This window comes from Oncorhynchus mykiss, chromosome 17 (genome assembly GCF_013265735.2).
Source record: "Oncorhynchus mykiss isolate Arlee chromosome 17, USDA_OmykA_1.1, whole genome shotgun sequence".
Taxonomy (NCBI): Eukaryota; Metazoa; Chordata; class Actinopteri; order Salmoniformes; family Salmonidae; genus Oncorhynchus; species Oncorhynchus mykiss.
Window position 1 is genome coordinate 27958077 of NC_048581.1, and position 6851 is coordinate 27964927.

The following is a 6851-nucleotide window of genomic DNA, read 5'->3' on the forward strand; positions in this document are numbered from 1 at the left end:
ACATAAATATTTTCCCTGGTCTAAGGTCATTTGCACTCTGAAGCAGGTTCTCATCAAGGATTTGCCTGTATTTGGCTCCATTCATTGTTCCCTCTATCCTTACCAGTCTCCTAGTCCCTGCCCCTGAAAAAGCATCCCCATAGCATGATTCTGCCACCACCATGCTTCACGGTAGGGATGTTGTTAGACGGGTGATGAGCTGTGCCTGGTTTTCTCCAGACGTAGCACTTTGCGTATTGGCCAATTAGTTCAATTTTTGTCTCATCAGACCACAGAATCTTTTGCCTCTTTTACATGCCTTTTTGCCAAATCTAGGGGTGCTGTCATCTGCCTTTTTCTCAGGAATGGCTTCCATCTGGCCAATGTCCCATAAAGCCCAGATTGGTAAAATGCTGTAGAGACCATTGTCCTTCTGGCAGGTTCTGCCATCTCAGCCAAATAACTCTGTAGTTCTGTCAGAGTGGTCATTGGGTTCTTGGTCACCTCCTTGACCAAGGTCCTTCTTGCCCAGTTGCTCAGTTTGTTTGGACGGCCAGCTCTTGGCAGCGTCTGGGTAGTTCCATATTTTTTCCATTTCCCAATGATGGAGACCACTGTGCTCTTGGAAAACTATCAACACTCTAGAAACTGTTTTATACCCTTTCCCAGATATATGCCTCATCACAATTATATCTCAGCAATCTATGGACAGTTCCTTGAAATTCATGGAATAGTTTCTGCTCTGACATGCACTGTCAACTGTGGGACCTTTATATAGACAGGTGTGTTTCTTTCTAAATCATGTCCAAACAATTGAATTGGCCACAGGTGGACTCCAATCAAGTAGTGACACCTCAAGAATGATCAAAGGAAATTGGATGCACCTGAGCTCAACTTGAAGTGTCATAGCAAAGGGGTGTGCATACTTGTGTAAAGGAGACTTCTGTATTTCAAACATTTCTAAAAACATGTTTTCACTTTGTCATTATGAGGTATTGTGTGTAGAAGGGTGAGAAACAGGTCTATCCATTTTGAATTCAGGCTGTAAATGTGGAATAAGTCAAGAAGTATGAATACTTTCTGAAGGCACTGTAGATAGACATTTCATATTCTACATGTTAGAGACGCATGTTTGTTATACATACTATATTTCTATCAGAATGTTCCACAATGTTGTGCCCTGGTGAACGCAGCCCATAAAAGGTCAGTTTGAATCAAGTTGTAATTATCCTAAATGTGTCACACTCTGATCTGTTTCACCTGTCTTTGTGATTGTCATCACCCCCCACCAGGTGTCGCCCATCTTCCCCATTATCCACTGTGTATTCATACCTGTGTTCTCTGTTTGTCTGTTGCCAGTTCGTTTTGTTTCATCAAGCCTACCAGCGGTTTTCCCCTCTGTTCCTGTCTCTCCATTGTTCATGTTTTCTAGTTTTCCCGGTGTTGACCTTTTCTGCCTGTCCTGAGCCTGAGCCTGTCTGCCATCCTGTACCTTTGCCCCACCTATCTGGATTACTGACCTCTGCCTACCCTGACACTGAGTCTGTCTGCCATCCTGTACCTTTGCCCCACCTATCTGGATTACTGACCTCTGCCTACCCTGACACTGAGCCTGTCTGCCATCCTGTACCTTTGCCCCACCTATCTGGATTACTGACCTCTGCCTACCCTGACACTGAGCCTGTCTGCCATCCTGTATCTTTGCCCCACCTATCTGAATTACTGTCCTCTGCCTGCCCTTGACCTGTCTTTTGCCTGTCCCTGTTGGATTAATAAACGGTTGTTACTTTGACGTCTGCATCTGGATCTTACCTGAAACGTGATAAAGTGCATATGGATAAAAATGTAATTCTCTTCCATTCATAAATCTGAGAAACTTCATATCATAATAATTATCCATTTTATTAACCAATCCACAGTAATCTTAAAATCCACACAAAGAAAAACTAGTAGAAGTGATGCACAGGCTTCATTTTCTCCATTTCACATGCTAACAGTAACTGCAACACCATGCTCGTATCCAGCTGCAAAAACATAGAGACAAAGGAAAAGCAATGAATTAACCAATAGCAATGCCAGTTTTGTGAAAGTAGGACTCAGTGGAACTATGTTTCTTGCTAATGCATGCAAATAATATTACTCAACATTGCTGTAAAGCAGGGGTGAAAAACTAATTTTCTCCTGTGGGCCACATTGAGTCTTTAACGAAGTCTGAGGGCCACATTTAAATAGTCCTATGTTTTTGGAATTTTCAATGCTCCCTGACTGTCTAGCTTTTGTTTCTGTGATAGTGAGCTGGACAGAGTGAAGAGACTGTATACATGTAGGTCCATTGTCATTACCCCGCATCCGCTTCCGGCACTTTTCGACACCCTATATAAGTGGCAGTTTGAGGGCAAAAGCATTTAACTTAGTTTTATACCTTTTTCTGTCTCCTTTCCAGGTGGCTCCAGAAGTCCCATCTTCTCAAAAGGTGGCTCCAGAGTCTCTGTCTCCCCCATGAGGTAAAATGATTTCTCCAGGATTCTCTGACTCTTTCTGAACCTCCAGATGCCTCGGCACAGTGAGTCATGCTGCTCTGGCTCGGATGAGCTGGGATCTCTTGCTGCATTTGGCGTGGCTGACACTGTCTGTACAGATATTGATGACGTCCAGGCCAATGATTAGGGCATTTGAGGCCACGTTACATCGCCTTAATGTCTTAGTGGAGTGGAGCGGAGTGCCTTGTGCCAGCATCCCAATGTCAGGTAAATCTGCCCTCTTGGAGTCCCACCTTGCCTGCACCCATGACCACACCTTTTCCCTTTAGGGTGTCTATTGCGGAGGTATTTTTCACTATGGCATTAATCTTCTTTCCTAAACTCGTACCACCTTTTCACATAATCACTACAACCATTAATGCCTGCCTATTATGCCCCACAACAGGAAGAATTCTGCTGGCCACCTTCTCCATACTCCCCCAGAATATTTGGATGTCCTCTATGAAATGTTGAAAGACTGTATTGGCTTCCTTACTGTGGTATCTGTTAAAGATTATCTCTGTGACACCAGTGGTTAGACTGTTGACCCCACTGGTCACACCCATTCCAAGCCCTGCGATGGTGAGCCCCAGTGACAGCCCAGCAGTAACAGGGGCAAGACAAAGGCCTGCTATGGTCAGAGCCCCTCCTGTCGCCCCCACTGCACTGCCTACCACACTGGAGATATCAGACCCAAACTTCATCTCTTCTAGTTTGACAGCTCTCTTTTCCAACTCTATTAGAAAGTCCAGCATTCTGGAGTGGCACTGACTGAACAGACCAATGAAGTGCAGGGCAGAGTCCTGGAACAGGAACGTCAGTCTGAGGTGCTGGTCCATCCTAGCAGGAGGAACATATTCCACTTTTTCCATCAGAGACATTGAAACATGTTGCTGGAATTGATGATGATCAGAAATGAATGCCCTCAGTGTTAGTAAGCTAGTATTTGCAAATGTAACATAAAACAAAACTGGAAAGGTTTACCTGATATCACTCAAATGGCACAAATGGTTAAACATGTTCTGCATGGACCTTTCATTCACTTCAGGGCTGGTGTCAATCATCAAGTTGTCATTCTTCTCTCTGCAAAATCGTTTTCTAATGATGATTTTGTCAGACTACTCTCCACAAAATGATTTTCCTATAAGAAATAGATATAAAAAGTGTTATTTATAAAATATTTATTCAGCAATAATAGAGGGAGCATACATGTAACATGGTTCAATCTCTTTCAGAGCACTTACATTTTTTATATGAGGTAATACATTTGATAATAGTATACTGATATATATTTTGTGTGAAAGTTTACTGAGAACAAATATTTTAGAAAAATATATATGGTGTCATACTGAAGTATTTTGATTTGATCTGAATATTGTTGTAAATAATTTCAACTGATTTCCACTTACGCATTTCCCAATCCCATTCTCTCACACAGCTTCTCAGAGATGTGTATGTAATTTTCCAGGTGCTCGTACGGCACCTCCACATTGAGGAGGCATGGGGAAAAGAAGGCTGAAGCGTCCCTCTTAAAGTGGATAAGGAGAGGACAGGCCATTCTAGCGGAGGTGATGACAGCTCGGACATTTGCTTGTTCCCTCCCCTGAGGCAGAGGACACAACCGGTTTTCATCGGCAAATACAAACAGAGAGGTGACCACCAGCCTCTCCACAGCATCCATGAAGCAGTCCAACCTCTCCAGTACCCTTGAGAGTGTCCTTCAGTACAGCTTCCAGCTCCTTCTCCAGCTCCTTAAGCCTACGGTTTGCAGTCACCTGGGTCAGATAGTCTTTCGTGAACTCTCCCAATGCCTTGGTCTTGTCTTCTGCATTCAAGACTCGGCTGAATTTAAGATTGATTCTGTCTGACATTTCCTTGATGTTCTTCATCTTGGATTGTTCCTCCTTTCTTTGCAGGATCCACCTTGGATGCCTGTCACAGAATTTCTCCACTGTGTGGATATAGCTGAGGGTGTCTGAGATGTATTGGCCCAATAACTCTCTCATTTCCTCTGAGAAATAAGAAGATGCAGTTTAGAAAGGATTTCTGTCTCAAAGTACTTTACAGGGTCTCTATTGAAGATAAGTACAGTAAAACTACTTTACTAATCACCAACTACACAGATCTGGTCCCAGAAGATCAATGATCAAGAAATATATACCTTAATGCACTGAATCTTGCAGATGGATTTCAGTCAACTTAGGCTACTCATTTAAAATGAAACAATAAAAATGAGTCTGAGATGTGTTCCACCTTCAATCCTTTTTATATCCCTCAAACCAATGTTTCTTACTACCAAGACTTTGTGATCTTCAGCCATTTGGATTTTGCTCCCTGCTAAGGACTAAGGCATGGTGGCTCGGGTCAAATGTCAGCCAATAGGGATGCTGTTGAGAGCCGGGGTCGAGGTGCTCAGATGCTATTAGCTATGCTATTGTGTTTTCATTGTTATTATTGTTATTATGTTAATACAAATATTTCTAGCAGTGTACGTTAAAGCTAGAATCCTTATTTGCTACATACATTTTTGGACTTATAAATTAATGATATATACCCATTGATTCTTCAAGAATACAACTTATACACTGATTATACTAAACATTAAAAACACCTGCCCTTTCCATGACATCGCCTGAACAGGTGAATCCAGGTGAAAGCTATGATCCCTTATTGATGTCACTTGTTAAATCCACTTCGATTAGTGTAGATAAAGGGGAGGAGACAGGTTAAAGAAGGATTTTTAAGCCTTGAGACAATTGAGATATGGATTGTGTATGTGTGCCATTCTGAGATTGAAAGGGCAAAAAATGTAAGTGCATTTGAACTGAGTATGATAATAGGTGCTAGGGGCACCGTTTTGTGTCAAGAACTGCAACGCTGATCGTTTTTTCACGCTCAACAGCTTCCCATGCGTATCAAGAATGGTCCACCACCCAAAGGACATCCAGCCAACTTGACACAACCGTGGGAAGAATTGGAGTCAACTCAGTACTAGGAAGGTGTTCCTGATGTTTGGTATACTCAGTGTATATGCCTGGTGAGCTTTGATTAACTGTTGTACTCCATCAAAACCCCAAATATTATCTTGTTTTATGCCAATGTTTATAAACAACATAAATGTAAAACATTTTACAGCCTCAAAACATGGTTATAACTATTATTTTTATATCATGTATGGTCAGTCCTATATCATGTATGGTCAATAATTTGAGTGGTTACATTTCTCCAGGCCCAACCCTCAGCTTTTGCCAAAACAGGCAGGGCAACCGCTTTGTTATTGTTACAATTAAGGATTCTAGCTTCAAATCATGACAGCTAACATTGTTCAGATAAATTCAAAAGTGTCCTATGCAGGTCTCAGCTCAGGTGTCAAATCATGACATGGTATATTATAAAATGTAGCTTTTTAAGGAACATTCTGATCTACAGTTTATTGTATGGCAGTTGATTTCCATCCTGATCTGGGTAATTGTTCAATGTGCTGCAGACCCAGATTAAGTATATTAATGTACTAATAAAGCACTTTCAAATGAGATCTCCCTTGACAATGCTTTTTAGTCCAGGAGTAGGCTTGTCCCATAATTCACTGCACCTGCACTATAACTTTAACTCTAAAATCTATCAAAAAGTTGTCAACTCCTGGGTTTATAAAACACTTCTGAAAATCGCACCATATTGAAAATGACTGTAGATTTTGCACATGGGCGGTTGAAAGTTTATCTGCTAAGTCATATCAGATGTAATTCCAGTTATTTTATTTTAGCATTTTCAAAATAGAAAGATATCGATCAAAATAGTTGTAGGGCTATAGTAGTCCACTTACTGTAAACGGTGAGGGTATCACTGTTTCTGAACTTAATCTCTGGTTAAAAATAGCTGCTGGCAAGTGTTTGGTCCTGGGTGGGAGGCAATCTTGAGAACCCTAAAAAGGTCTCATAAGTTTAACAGTGTTAATATCACACGGAATAAATCACGTCAAATTCAACTACTGTCGCAGATAATGACAGTTAAGGGTGTCCGTTTGTAGATAGAAAATCATTATTAGGAAATTGGTCAAACTAATTGAAGTGGGAGTGAGCAAATCTTAGTGGGAGTGAGAAAATCACCTTCAAGAGAGCTCTCCATTCGATTTATAAATTCGGTAGTCATCTCGAAAACAAAAAATAGGCTAAAACACATTTTTATATGCCTATTACATTATTAACAAAATAAAAAAATCACGAATCTTTTGCTAGGAAGAACAGTCTATCCAACAAATAACCTGTAGAAAAATCCTACAATAATATAGACGAAACTGAAGCAAATATTTGTGTTAATTATTTGACAATTTCAACAGCCACCTGCCCTCGTCAA

The 6851-nt window shown here is 41.1% G+C and overlaps 1 pseudogene; it reads right to left on the reverse strand.

Annotated features, from left to right (window-relative positions):
• Positions 1–1868: 1868 nt before the first annotated feature.
• Positions 1869–6680, reverse strand: LOC110493601 (annotated as a pseudogene).
• Between the last annotated feature and the right edge of the window lie 171 nt (positions 6681–6851).